This window comes from Corvus brachyrhynchos, unplaced genomic scaffold, assembly GCF_000691975.1.
Source record: "Corvus brachyrhynchos isolate BGI_N302 unplaced genomic scaffold, ASM69197v1 scaffold255, whole genome shotgun sequence".
Classification (NCBI taxonomy): domain Eukaryota; kingdom Metazoa; phylum Chordata; class Aves; order Passeriformes; family Corvidae; genus Corvus; species Corvus brachyrhynchos.
Genome location: NW_008238358.1, coordinates 466,900 through 482,271, shown reverse-complemented (window position 1 = coordinate 482,271; position 15,372 = coordinate 466,900). Strand labels below are relative to the sequence as shown.

Genomic DNA, 15,372 nt, shown 5'->3' with positions numbered 1-15,372 from the left:
CCCCCCGCGCCCGCCGGAGTTCCGCTTCCCCGGCGCCCCGAGCGCGCTGTACGGATAAACAAACAGACTCCCGCCGTGATGGACACGAGTGCGTGGGGCGCTCCCCGGCTCTGTAACGAGAAGCTTTTAATAAAATCTGTGCTCGGAAGCCGGGGCAGCGCTTGGTCTGGTGGTTCGCTGTTACTCCGTCTCCGGGAGGCCGCGCCGGGCAGTGGTGCCGGTCACCCAACACCGCGCTCCGGGCGGGACCCGCGGGCAGAGCCCGAGCCCGGCGCGCAGGTCACGTAACAGGGATACGGTTCCCTCTTGCCGCGCTGCTTCTCCCCTGGTAGTATTTTTAACCCAAAGTGAACTTGAGCCAGGCTGCGGCTGGTAAATCTCGGTTTGGGATTTGCTTTTGCCAGTTTTCCACAGACTTGGGTGCTGCACAGCGAACAGGATTTGACCTCTATCCCAGCTTTAATAGCAGATGTCAGCTCAAATGCCTTTTTCCACCTTACACCAGCCTTGCCTTGCTGCAGCGGTGGGGCTTTTTTTCCTCTTTTCTTGCCTAGAATAGAAGACAGTGTTTTGACTTTGTTCTGCTTTCAAATCATGGATATCTGCAGTTTTGTGTACGGTAATAAGTAAAAACAACGTGGCAGACTTAAGAAACTTTTTAAGCAAAGATTATTACACCTCCTAAATGTATACAAGGATATAAAATTTTAAATGGTCATAATACTTTTCTTCATGAAACACTTTAAATTTTTGTTTCTTCCACTTAGATATTGGAATTCCTGCTCACAATCTGCTTCTGGAATAACACCTGTATTTTTTTTCCCTGGGGTTAGAAGCATGTTTCCTACTTCTTAAATAAAAGACCAGAGACTTCTTAGAAATACCATGTATCTCTGTTTAGTCCCATTCTGACCACTCCTAAACACTATTTTAGAATACAGGAATTTTGAGACTCTACTTGCATCCTTTCTGTGTATCAACAAATGTGGATTTATACAGTAAAATACGCAGTCACCGAAATAGGTTTTATTCAAAATGGATATTTGTGATTCACATGTATACTTCCTTGTATGTGAATTTCTGTTTTCTGTCACTTCCACCACTTCTTTTGAAATGAAGGCCAAAGATGCTCTACATCACTTCACTGAATTAATACCAACATGAGAAGAGGGTTTCTAAAGTTTTAAATGATTAATAGACATATGAGGACTTCAGTAAGCAATGTAGCTATTGATAGTGATTAAAGAGAGTGTAATTGTTGGTGTATTTCATTCATTCTTGGTTTGATGGAATACGCACTACATTTTAAATACAAAAATGGGACAGAAAATCCTTGCTTGGTTTTTTTTTTTTTTTTGTAGTTTTAGAAAAACATTCTATTTCATAATAGAGTGGAAGACTCTCAGATCCATATTTTCAAACACAGATCTCTGTGTTTCCTCACCAGCTTTGTCCGCTCACAGGTCAGAGAGAAAAGGGAACAGAGAGGTGGTTGTATATTTGGTAAGCATCACTTACAGATGACCTAAAATGAAATAGTTGCATGTAGCTAAGAAGAGTGTAATGATTTTTAATGCTTTCATTTAATTGAGAGAACACCAGTATTCAGATTAGTGCTCTCAGTATGGTGTTTGGATCTGCACTGAGCGATCTGCATCTAATTAATTTTTTTCTCGTAGGTTTGGTGATAGGTGTGTCTATTACTCTGGGTAAAAAAAGGAAAGAATCAGTCAAACAAACAAAAAAACCCAACACAAAAAACACCCCAAAGGTCTGAAAGGGGGAGAGGGGTTTGCTGATACAGAGAATTTAGAAACATCTCATTTAGACTGTCAAGTCATCAATCTGGCTGGTTTTTGGAAACCCGCACCAGCATATCTATTGCTATACAAAATCATCTGTAGATCGTACTCCGCAGAGTAGCTGGTCTGCTGCAGTAAGAAGCAGCCTCTTCTTGCCTAAGTGCAGCTACAGCTCTGTAGGTGCACATTTTGATAGGAGACAAGGCCCCAGCTCGGAATTTCTGTTGGCACTGCTTTGAAACAAATGAGATATTCACACTTCACCTCTATTTTTGGATCTCTGGAAGCAAGTGGAGATCGGTTACTCATGCCACACTTCTCAAGGCTTTTGTGCAGTGAGAAGGCCGTGTTAGCTTTCTGCCACTAATCTAACTAAACTTAGTTTCATGGGAGGTGACAGCAATCCTCATCTACAGAAACAACCCTACTCAGCTTGATTTGAGCTCTCTGGCACCCTACGTGCCTACAGCTGAAGTTTCATGACAAAGCAGTGACTTTTTTTTTCTCTGAATCAGAAATTGTGTTGCCTCATATGCAGTCTCTGAGGTCATATTTCATAGTGATTGTGAAAACCTGAGCAGCCTGCCATTAATGGTCTTACGTACATCTCCCAGCATGAAGGCATTGATACCTATTTTGTCCTTCAAAGCTTTTAGATCACTTGATTGTACTGCAATTAAAAAAAGGTGAGTGAGAACAAATACAGCACATTCCAACTTTCCATATTTTTAAAACAGCCTTGTGAGCTGTACAGGAGGTGAAAATGTGCCAGGCTCTAGTTGGTTTTTCAGGTAAAAAAACCACTCGAAAACAGCCAAGGATTCTCTGCTGCGCTTTTTGTCTGGCAGTGCTGAATTTATAGTATTATGTGTGAAGTGGAAAGAATAGAAAACTCAGTGTTGGAAGAGCCACATTAAGATGAGAGGATAAAGAATTTGGAGGAAGTGTGTTCCTGTTTGGCTGCATGTATATGGTTTACCCAACATATGTACATACACATAAGTTTGAAGCAGCACTGATACTTGTTACAGTGATTTTGAGTAGAGTGCAGAGAGGTACAGGATATTATCCTAAGATAATAAACATTCCTATTTTTCTCCTGAGAATATTGTGAGATTTGGTATTTTTAACAAATCAAGACCATTAGGTGAAAGATGGAAAAATAGTTCTGAAGACAGGAGGGTCCTGCCAGTTCTGGGTTTTGTAACTTTTCACTTGTTCTGTGACAGGAGACTAGACTGGCTACTCGAGACATAGTTGCAGGAAGCCTTACAGTGAACTATTTTGAAGCTACCTTAGTGCAGGAAACAAATAAAAATCTCTATCCTCGATGCTTTCATGCTTTTTGGACTGGAGAGTTAAGCTGATGTGTAAAAATCTCTGATCTTCTAAGTGTTGTTCAGTGATAGCTTGTTTAGTCAATGAGGTTATCAGGAAAACTCCTTTTCCCAGCACATGGAAGAACTAAAGCTGGATTGTATTTTTCTCTTCAGGCAGAAACGTTTTCAGATAGATTTCTAAACTTATAAAAGATCAGGAATTCTTGAAGCTGGCAGGAATTCTACTGGCTGATGAAGTGAAACCATAGTTCCTCATAGCATTTTTTGGTAGTAATACTGGCCGAAGCATCTTTCCTGTCTTTTCCATTGCACTTGCGCAAATGCGTGGGCTACTGCATGGGGAACTGATCCAGCTGGTTGAGAGGTGTGGAGCCTGGTTCTTTTTCACCTGGATCATTCCCTCCCCTCGCTGGTGCATGGCTGCACAGTGGCTGTACCAGCATAATCAGGGGAAGGGATGGGGCTGGAATGAGCAGGGAGATAAGGGCAGCTCAAGCAGCTGTGAGGCTAAATGAGAAAATGCAGCCTACGTAAAAATTTTTAAATTATTGCTGTGTTTATAACTAAGCTGGATGACACAGATCCTGCTGGGGTTCTTCTTGCCACAGAGCTGGATCATTGAGCTAAGTCTAAGTTCTTACATGTGCTAACCATGAGCAAATGAACATGAACAGCAGCTGTTCCCAAACTTCAGTTTCATGTATTCATTTTGATTGTTGTGCTACTTATTTACTTGGCTTAAATACGTTTTGTGTGTTTTTTTAGCAAGTTCTCTGTGCACTTCCTTTACTTCATTTTTTTATATTCTTCACATTTTAAGTTTGCCAGTTGCTGTTCTCTGCAGCTCTTTGCTGCAATATTTTAATCATGTCTTCAGAAACTCTACAACCTCCTGTGACATTTTGGATCCAGTATTACATGCGCTTTTCTTATAGGTGCTACCCTAAATCTCTCATTCTCTATGCTGTTCCAGTATCAATTGGATTTTACTTTCCCTTGCACCTTTCCTGGGACTTGAATGTCAAATCTCTTCTCATCTGTAAAATTTCTCTCATCATGTTTTATACCCCAATGAATAATGGATGGGAAGCATTTTCTTGCCTTTTTTTTCTGATGACACATCATCTAGCTGTGTGTAGCTGGCCTGGCCTCAAAATCCAGTGGTGCCTGTCCATTCCTCCAAGTAGCATACAATATGAGCAGGATTTGTAAATTTACACCTTTTTAGATTGTAGTGAGCTTTCTTTCTCTTGGGAAAAAAAAAGTCTAGGGCATTACTGTAGATGTAGGACCCCTGCCCTCTTATCCAATTTTCCTTTTGTGCTGATAGGAAAATTCTGTGAGATAAAAAGGGAGGGAAGATGTGTAAAAAGGGTACTGTGTACTAATGCCACAATATAACCAACAGCATACCAACAAAAGTAATGTTGCTGTGGTTTTGTCTGAGCTGATAAAATTGTATGTGTCTCTCAAGAGACAGACATGTTGCTCTCTCCGCTCCTGCTCCTGGTTGTGTGGTGTTGGACCATCCCTTTACATTGGCTGTAGTGTTGATTGTATATAAATTGTAATAAGCCAGTTCAGATCACTAACTCAGGAGAGAACTGTGCTTTTTAGTAGATTAATTTTCCCCTGCATGAGTGAGCCGAATTGGTTGGTGATTGAGATGCTGTTAGCACAAACACCGGTGCAAATTTGCAGAGCATCTGTGGAAAGGAAGGAGGGGGACACAGCTTTCTCCCTTCAGCAGCAGAGAGCTGCATCAGCAGACCCACCTTGGGGAATGGCAGCATATCCATGACTTGGAGCGACAGAAGGAAGGGTCAGACTCTGTTCATGGTGATCAGAGCCACATGAGTTTGTCTTTGCAGCTAGGAAAGCTACAGCACAGTAGGTCAAAGCAAAAAGACAAACCCCAAATGAGGAGGGTTTCCTTGTTTTAAAAGTCCAGTGATACCTGTGTGATTGAACTGACTGCTCCTTATCAGAGGCAGATGTCAGTCTTCTCTCAAGAGCTTAGATCAGTGTTCCTTTTAGGTCTTTTTCATTACGAGGAGCCCAGTCAGCTGAGGAGAACAACATACCTTAAATGAAGCCCAAGTTGAAATATGAAGCTCCAGAAGGGGTCCAGGTCCAACACTTGGGTGTGCATCCTGTCACTTGGCCCAAAGCACCTGGGCAGTGAGCTCGCTGTAGTGTCACTGCTGCTACAAACAGATAAATGCCTTGGCCTGTCTTCCAGATTGTAAAATAATTAATCGTGGCTGGAACTACTGGCATGGAAGTTGTAGTGTAAAGTTAATGTGGCTTGTGTAACCACTGCACATTACCCTGGGTTGGGGAGAGGAAGAAGTATGTTACCTGCTGCAAATAGCTGCTTTGTCAGCAACATGACTGTTTGAAAAATGCATCTCTGCCCAGTCCTCAGAAAGATAATGTTGATTATATAAAAAGTACTCATCCTGTTTCCAGCCTCCCACTCTTAAGCAGAGTCATCACAACAATAATCAAATTACAGAATATAGGTGGTTTTTTCAGCATCTTTGTTGGCTTCTCACAGTCTTGTGACACCTATACCCATGATTTGATCTACTTTGCTTTCATTGACAGGCCTGGCTGCAGCAGGGTAGACTCTGCTCCACCTTCCCTGTTCCTTCTCCTGTGCCAGTAGCACCAGTACTGCTGCCTGTGAACTGATCAGATAACTGGTCCAGGCTAGAAATTTATTGTGTTTCCTTGTCTGTAGTGCAAATTGGTTGTCCAGCCACATTTACTGCACAGCTTCACAGGCAAGTGTAAGGGTGTAAATAAGGAAGAATTTAGAGGAAACCAGAGCCTTAGCTGGCAGTGCTGCTAGCAGAAATACTTGCAAGACTGTAGTTGCAGAAAGCAAAACAGAGACTTTCTTTTGTGTGCAACGCATTGATGTAAAACACGGATTCTGTTTCTTTGTCTTGCCCTTTCTGGTTCCTCAGTGGCTCCCGTTGCTTACTCCGGGTCACTGCAGACCTTCAGCATTACCAGCAAATCACACCCCTGTTACATGCAGGCAGTCATGTTGCCCACAGGTAACGCAGGTCTTGAACTCCAGTTAGGTATTTGAGAAACATTATTCTCTGTTTGGAGGCAATGCTTTTGCAGAGTAGATCTGGCTGGCAGGCATGTGAGTGATCTTTCTCCTTTAAAAGGCTCTCCTGCACTGCCCAGGCAAATTTAAAAAATATACGAAAAATCAACCAGAATCCACTTGGTTTATAACGTTAGTCAGAATTGTTCTACTACAAAGTTTGATCACTGTTGCATTTCAGTTGGTTTTTAGAGAGAGGCTGGGTCACAGATTTAATTTTGGTGCATTAAGCAACATAGTCTGATAATGCTTCAAGACTAGTGCTAATTGACCAAGCAGTGATGTTTTCAATAAAACTAGTAAAGCCAGAGCAATTTCAGGATTTAAAAGTATTTCCAAGTGTGAGCTGTGGTTTAAGACCTAGATCTTTTGGTTTTAATGTTGCGATCAATTTCGTGAATAGGATCCATTCAGCAATTGGACAAGGGCAAGGTTTGTAAGGAAGTGCTGTTTTACTTGGGCATACTCTACTCTAGCACTTCAACCTCAGAAAGAATTTTAAGGTTTTCACTTCCTGGAGAGCAGTGAAACAAAAAATACTCTATACTGCCTGTTAAAAATGAAACAAAGCTATTAAATCATTTTTTAAAAGTGTGTTGCTTTTACAGATACAGGTTATTTTCAATTATTTTCAGACATTTGACTTGATATTGGTAATTGTCAGCTTTGTATGAATAACTCAGTCTTACTTTCAGGTGACCATTTCTAAATCTTAATAAAGCAGTGAAAGCATTGGTCTGAAACATCCATTTTGTTGTGTTTTCTTTCTGAACTCATTAGAAGTGTTCTGCTTTTTTTAAACAAGACTTTCCAATATTTACCAAGTTACATAACTTCATGCTTTTATACTATGGGTTGAACTCTAGAAATACCACATACGTTCCAGGCATTAAACAGAATGAGTACTGTTTGTTTTAATAGTTACGTCTGTCAAGCTTGCAGCATAGATACCTGAAGTGACATTTTTTATGAATTAATGCTTTAGCCACTGACATTCAGAAGTGGGTTAGAAACATAAGTCATGGAGCTGTCCCTTGTCACCAGCAGACAAAATCACAGCAGGCACAAATTCTACCTAAAATCATGTCAAGTTTAACTCTGCAGCTTATAAATACCTGAAACTCCGTGCTTGCCCTGAGTTCCCTAACTGATTTGATAGTTCTCTGCAACAGAAGAATAATATGAAAATAAGTGTGGTATGTGTCACTTTGGGATTCCAGTATCTGACTCTTTACAGTGTACAGTATTTTGCTGAGGTGACCTACATTATTTAAACCTCAGGCTTTATTATTATTAATTATTATTACATAAAACAAATGGATGATGAAATTCAGGTATCTAATTTAACATTTGAGACCATACAAAGAACTTTAAATACTGATGGTTGATCTCCTTCATTATAGAGTGGAAAAGGAAACATTTACTTTATTCATGGGAAAGTCCCCTGAATATCAGACTTCCCAGAAGATTTGAGTTTCAGAATATAAATTTACATTCATATTACTTTAGAATGTCATATTTAATCAATGTAATCTCGAAGAGCCTTCAGTCCAGTCTTACAGTACTCTATTCTGCTAAATTAGATGTGTCTATTAATATTTTCACACTGTAAAATTAACAGAGACTCTGGAAACATTTCTTTGGAATAAAAAGATTTCAGGTAATAATAAACATGTTTATGTGGTTCTCTGGCTTTATCACATTATTCCATTAAAGCATACCTGATATGTAATTTAAATTAATACAATTAAGGAAACACCTATATGGAGGTGATTCCTTTTTCTGTTACAGGTCTGAGATTACTCTATGTTGTATTCTTGGCCCTTGGGCTTGGAGCACTCAGGTTAACCAGTGGTGTAGGCCTGTGTAATGCTCTGGTTTTTATTTGTATCTTTTTAGAAGTTGTTCCTCATCTGCTCAGAGCACCACAAGAGAGCTGGGTGATCTGTATAGTTTCAAAGTAGCTTTAGTTTTGTTCACATAAGCATTTGTCACACACCCAGTGACTGAGACTGTGGATTTCCCTAGCACATCTACAGAGTGAAGCCTGTGCAGGAGGCAGTCACATTAAATACCCTTGTCCTAACAACATCTTAGTTCTTCTTCACTTTAGGAGAGTGACTCTGCTGAGCAGTCAGTCATCGTTCCTGTAGTTGTTTGCTGAGAACAAGTTTCAGTTGTTCCCTCACCTCAGAGATAACCCTTTATTTAATAAGAACTCGTAGAGGCTCTTCCTACAGAGTTACAGGCTGCCCCAGGCTTGGAATTGCAACACTTCTTCCAGCTGATGCCTCAGACCTGGAATATTTAAAGGTTGCTTGGCAAGCGGACAGAGATCCTTACAACATGTCAAAAGGTTGTCAAAATATGTCATACAGCATTTAGGTGGTTCTTATTCTGCCAAAATGAATGGTGAGGCAGTAAAAGACCATAAAACATAGAAATGCATATGGAGGAGAACAAATACAATATTCATCTGAATGACTCCGGCAGGGCCGGTGGAAATCTCAAGTGCTGATAGCTCTGCCCAGTGGAGAAAAAGAACACATGCACCTTCTTCTAGATGGATCTTAGCCTTGCTAACTTGGTGTCATTTTCTGCTCTGGGTACTCCTTTAATTACTGTAGTGACACAGTCCTCTTTTCTCCCTGTCAGTGGGAAAGAAGAAGGTCTCTGACTGCTTGCAGAATTACTCTCCTTTCTGTCACTCTGGGCTGCCTTAGCTGTTCTGCTGGAACACCTTCACACTTCAAACAGTGTTTGCTGTGAAAGGAAGTGGCTCAAAATGTTCTGCTGGTTGACCAGCACAGCAGGGTAAATTATTTATTTGGCATGTCTACATGTCTGGGTGGTAGGAGAGAACTGTTTCTAGATTGCTCACTGTGCCAGCCAGGTACAACCTGCCTCCTTATCAGGGGTCATGGAGCTGCTTCAGTGTGGTGCTGAGCCCAGGCTAACAGCCTGTGCTGAGAGTCAGGGTGTAGCAGCTCGGGCACAGGGCCTCCTTAGCAGAAAAGGTGTTAGTTTACTGTACCCATCTCTGTATTCCAGTTACCTGGGGTCAGGCTGCATTAATAGGCTTTTAGATGGGTGCTGTTTCCATCCAGCAAGCTTCCACCCAGGGCTGAGCAGAACCCCCTCACTTGTCATAGTATAGATGTAATCATGTCATCCTTTTTAAATAAAAACTGCCATCACACTGGTGTGCAGTCACAGTTCAGCACTGGAGTTAGAAGGGCAAATATGAGAAGTGGCTGGCTTCAGGTAGCTGCCCTCAATTGGGCTGAGGTCAGCTTCAGATGCCATGGAGTCATGGATTCCTCACTTCTCCCCCCACAGCAGTTTCAGTCAAAGGTAAAATGAGAATTTGATTAGGGCCAGAAATTAAAGCTCATCATGAGTGGCTGTGCTGATTATTGAGCACTTGGTAGGCCTGTACCAATTGCAAAGAGCCTGTTCCTGGACATGATAAAAAATCATTTGGTGCCTATATTTTATGTTGTGTTAAAGATGTCTGCTGACAAATGATACCGTTCAGATACACTGTTGTAGTGGGTTTTGTTAAGTAACCAGCAGCTGCACGTGATGAGATGAGCCACAGTACTTTCAGCAGACACGGGGAGAAAAGAGGCATGTATTTTGGCAATTTCATGTGGTTTCATTTTTGCGAAATGAAAGCTTTTACAGTTGTTAGGAATTGCAAGAAATCTGCCTAGATTGAAAATTAGGTGATTTTTATGTCCTAAAAATAATGTCAGAGAACAGATGGTAAGCTGCAGTAAAGTGCAGTCAGTTCGTAAGTAATTGAAATGCGTAAATATGATACTGGCAACGAATGTGTTAAGAATGACAAAATGGGCAGAATTCTCAGAAGTCTGTGTGAATAGATTGAATATGTTGGCCAGGACATTCTTAAAAATGTCTTGCTTCTCTAAAATTCAATTTGACAGATATCCTTTGGTGGGTTTTGGATTTTTTTACTGTGCATATAAAGGTGTTTATAAATAGTTATCATAATTCTGTTCTGCATGTTGAGGATCACAGACTTAAAGCATGTGAATTAGTCTTTTAATACCCTAAGTGCCTTCAATATGAGCATAGAGCATTTATAAATAGAACATATTTATGGATTACATTTTCAATAATAATAATAATAGTTACCTAATGACTTTATAACCTTCCTGCGATTTGTTTTGACATTTTGTTTTGTCGAAGCAAAGTCTCCGAGTATTTTGGAGACATTTCTGAATAGGGAGGGGATGAGACAGTGGAGAGTCATGTTTGCTTTTCACTGTTAATGCCTTAGGAAATGCTTGCTTTGGTGTCTCTCCTTGGGCACTTCTACTGGGCTCTGCTTATGTATTCACGTAAGACCTATCCCAACTATTAGATAAGGTTAGTAAAAAGGGGCAGGGGGGTTATATATATGTATATTTATAATCTATATTGAACAAAAAAAGGCAGTATAGGTTAAACTTGAATTAAATTATGTGTGTGCACCAAATGCTTGCTGGATGCTTTTGTATTTATTAGTGTAATTTGTGATATAGGAAACTAATTGCAGCTAATAGCTGTCAGAGTCTTTTTTCCTTCTTAAAAGCTTGAAGGCAGAAACACTAGATGCTAGAACAATGCCAAGAGTATGGAGTCAAATAAGGAAGATAAAGCAATGAAGAGTGTTTAAGCAACTTTCACTCATACACCTTACCTGTGCCTACTGATTCACCATCTGCCTGGTAAATGCCAGCTTGCTTGAACTGTGCTAACAGAGAACAAAATCTAGAGGAGATTGCTGGTTTGGGTGCTCACCACTGTAGTTGTGAGATTACAGTTTTGGTCTTCTGCCCTTGTTTTAAAATCTGCCACTGCTTTTTCTTTAGTGAAAGGGAGGTTGAGCATGCAACACAAGTAATTTCCAATACTTTCATCACTCATCTATCTAAATCTGGTAAGTATGAGAAATTTTCACTGACTTTAGAAGTGTAATAGAAGTTTTGTTGAAAAAGTCATGAGCCAGAAAAGTCTGTTAATTTTAGTTAAGAGTCCTGGTTGCATTTCTTCTGTGTTCTGTGTGAAAATACTATCTTGTTAACATCTCTTGCAGTGGCTTTTACAGCCTGTATTCAGTCAGCAGAGAGTTTTTAGATACTGCTCTGAGTGTCATATTGATGGAGACGGAGGGTGGGACTACAGATATTACATTCTGTTGATGGAATGATTCTAATTTGTGCGAGATATTTTTACAGTGAGATTAAATTTTTCTTGTATGTTCAAGATGAATACTTTAACTTCAGTGACAAGAAGAATTTTTCCAGCTTTTTATTCTTCAGTTTGCCTGGCAGATTGCTTTATTGCAGATTATTTGCAGAACACAATCTGAAGACTCTTCTTCATTTTTGGCATTTTTAGTGGTATTGATTGTTGCAGCCATTCTTTTATTTCCACTTCCATTTGGTTTGCCTGGCCTTTGGGCTTCCCTGACCCAGAAGCTGCTGTGATCATCAAATGGCTTTGTGGAGAACCCATTCAGTGAAGTGGTAAAAGGTAGATTTCAGATGAAGCAGCAAACGTAGGTTGTGTTCACAGTATGACGCACAGACCTGTCACCCAAGGGATAGGACAGGGGGAGCAAATACCCAGGAGCAGTGGCAGTGCCAGTTTGGGATGACAAAGAAGCTGTGGTGTAAATTGCAGTTCTTGTGCCAACCCACTATAGTCATTAGTGACAAAGAGAGATAATTATGGGCCTGTCTTGTCCTGTTAAGCACTTGTTACTGGTTATTTGAAGTCCCATGTGTTAGCTGTAAATAAAATTATTTTTCTCTGGACATTTTCAGTCTGGCAGCTGCTGAATGGAGAGCTGTGGCTGCAGGGGCTGCCACTCTGCAAGGTGACAGTGGAAATGTTTACAGATTGCAGGTCAATGTTCTCAGTATTTATGCTGGAACTGTGAAAACAATTGTGTACCAGAGTGTTGTTTGTTATCTTCTAGTGCTGTCGTAATGGATCTGTGGTTTTATAAAGCCACATGCAGTAAATACAGAATGAGTCAAATTCCTGGAACTTTGGATACTGGAGCGGTGCTTGCTTCTTGAACAATTGTACTGGCACACCTGCTGTGAATACAGGGCTTGAGAACCAGGCATTGCCTCAATTTCCCTTCCCTCAGCTGCTCTGGTCCTTCACTGCCGTGAGCAACTGGCTGACTGGATATTTCCCTGGATCAGGAGCCTAATGTGTCAGTAGAGTGACCTCTGAAGGTGTTGGGTGAGCAAATGAGTGGGTGTGGTACAAGTCAGGCTCAGAGTAGGCGTGAGTCTGTTGGGTCTCTGCTCTGCACTGTTTCTGGAGGCTGTCATTTTTCTTCAGAATCTGTGTATATACTTGAATAAAATAAATCCAGAAGTCGGAGGGTTCTTTACAGCGTGTCTCTTGGTGAAGCTGGGGAGCAGGTGGGACAGTCCCTCCGAGGTGTAGAGCGAACCGTGTTGCCTGGAGGTGCGGTTGTGTCGTATGGGCAGTAACTGTCAGTGTAAAATTGAACTGCTGACAGTGAATTGTCACCGTAATGCTAATAAAGAGTGAAAAGAAAGGCTTGCGGGGAGAGGTGCTGTGTTTTACTGTGCCAGCTGTCCGTCTGAAAAACATGGGAAACTTTGGGGTATTAAGGACTTTCACATACGAAAGTGGATGGCAAGTTTCATCTGCTCTAACAGCCACAGTGTGGTACTTTGGTTCTTGGATCTAATGGTGTTTGGGAAGGACCTCCACCTTTCTTTTCTCCAGTCAGCCTTGGGAGACGAAAAGCAGCCTGTCTGCAGAGTAGGAAAGCTCCACGGCTTGTGTGAGCAAGGGGAAACCAAGGAGCAGAGCCTATCAATCAATTTAAATCCTGACTCATTAGGTTTTTATCTTCCTTTCAGTTCTGCACTTTTTTTGGCATGAAAAAACGGTACTGATTTAGGATATTCTTGGATATGCTTTTTACCCAAGTGCCTGTCTAACCGATGTTTAAATCCTAATAAAATTCTTATCCTCAGTAGCATCATTGCTCCATTTATGCAGTACATGAAGTATCAATTTTCAAAGTTTTTAATAATTTTTTTTATTTTTCATTTTTATACTTTAAAATTTGACATCTTTAAGCTTTTCTTATAAGCAGACAGTGCATGTTTCTTGTTTACTTACCCTGTAAATAATTTAAATAGATTTTCTAGGTTTTGAAGAATTCCGCTCTTTTCTAGGATAAATAATAAAAACCTGTCTAGTCTCTTCATACAACAGGTTTTCATTGCCCTAAATACTTGCTTTCTCTGAACACCCAAATTCCACAGAAACCATTTTTAATACGGGCTCCCAGCCTCTGCACTGTAATCCAGCTGATGTATAGAGTTCAGCTATACAAATATAGTAGTTAAAGATTACCCTGTTTCTTGTTACTGTTGCAGTCTAACTCTCTAGCTTTTCTTGTCGTAAATGCATGTCAAGGAGAAATCTGAAGTGATCTCTCTGCAGCAGTCCTTAGCTAAGTGCCCTTTCCAGGTTTATGCACCTAAGGAGAGAGATTTATTTGGATTTTTCTTCAGTGTGTGTAGTTCAGTTGCATTCTGCAACTGTTTGTTTTTATTAGCATCTGTCTTCTGTGCTCATGGTGTAAATTCAGCTGGGACAGTTAGTTACCCTCTGCTGAACTCCTTTCTCCCAGTCTTGATTTGGCTAAAATAAATGCCGATGTGTCAGCTGAATGTCTCGCTGTTCAGCTCTTCGCTTCCAGAGTTTGAGATCATTAGTAAGTATGTTACTAATAAAAAGTATTAGTAAATATAATACTGCTGCCACTTTTGAACTAATGAAGAAAGTGTATTACAAAAGTCATGAGTTAAACCATCTCTCTAACCAGGTAGTCTCATCAGCTTTCTGGTGTTCAGAGTTTATACCCAGGATGTTTTATGCAAGCAGTCTCTGGTTTTCCAGCTCTGGTTGTTAATAGCTGTTGTTTTCAGTTAGTTTCATTTAGAATACTTGGTTCAACTACTGCAGTTACTAATCTTTTCTCAAAGTATGTGCATGTGGGTGTCCTCTCCTGACAAGTTGGAAAGTAGCCTGGAAACAAGGAAAAATGAGAAGTGTGCTCCCTTGGCTCCCATATGCTGTCCATGCCCTGGAGACTTGTTCCCACTAGGGGCATTTTCAGATCCCTGTCTCCAATTGAGAAGTCCTGGTGTGGTGCCTGCCAGGAAAATCAGTGCCAGGGAGCAGGGTGGGCCACTGTGAACAGGGCAGGAGGAATAAGGAGGGGGTGGCACCCACAAGAACAGGAAGATGCTGGGATACTGATCAGCAAAGCTTGTCTAGACTAGGGGTACGAAAGCTTAGAAGATGTACAGATTGGCATTCATTTGTATGCGTGGGGAGGTTAAGGTTTCAAACCAAACATATTTTCATCTGTTAACACTGTAAATTGCAAGAACTAATAGGAATTGATAACCTTAATTTCAGCCACCATGGCCTTACCCATACACACAACTTAGTAAGTGTTTGTGTTTGGTGTGCATGGTGCTGTATATCTTGGCAATTTTGATCATACCCAAGCATAAAACAGTGTAGTGACCAATGTCTCTAGAATATGATGCCTTGATGCTCAAAAATCTGATTCCTCCTTTTTCTCACAAATTACTGTAAAAGGTAGTAGTGAAGCTGTTAGAATACAAATGATGTATAAGTGCAAGGTAAATTGAACCAGAATCCTTAGAACCTGTAAATAACATGAGACTGAGAGCTTGTCAAAAAACTACGGGTCATTGGAAACTCACTGAAACTGCATGTGTCAAGACGTAAATCTTGCAGGCAGCTTCCTGCACTGCTTGGTGCTTACAGTATGAAAAGAGGAAGTTCCTTTTAGGTGCTTGCAATTCATGTTAATTTGATTTCCAAAATGTTGGTGTTGTAGAAGAGGGAGTATCTCAAACAGTTAATCCTTTTGCTGATTATATATGCAAAAGATGATGCAAGTGTGGAAGCCAAGCTTGTAACGACAGAGGACCTTTGCTGAATAGTGCATGAGAGGACTGGAAATTCTTCCTAGGAAAACATTGCATTTATC

General features: G+C 40.7%; 1 protein-coding gene across 1 annotated transcript in view; it reads left to right on the top strand.

Annotated features, from left to right (window-relative positions):
* Positions 1-2,283: 2,283 nt before the first annotated feature.
* CREB1 (cAMP responsive element binding protein 1) overlaps positions 2,284-15,372 on the top strand; it is a 37,338-nt gene continuing 24,249 nt past the window's right edge. Inside the window, exons 1-2 of the mRNA XM_008634686.2 lie at positions 2,284-2,296; positions 2,376-2,387. The gene's annotated coding sequence lies outside the window, so the exon portion shown is untranslated. The remainder of the gene's footprint in view (positions 2,297-2,375; positions 2,388-15,372) is intronic.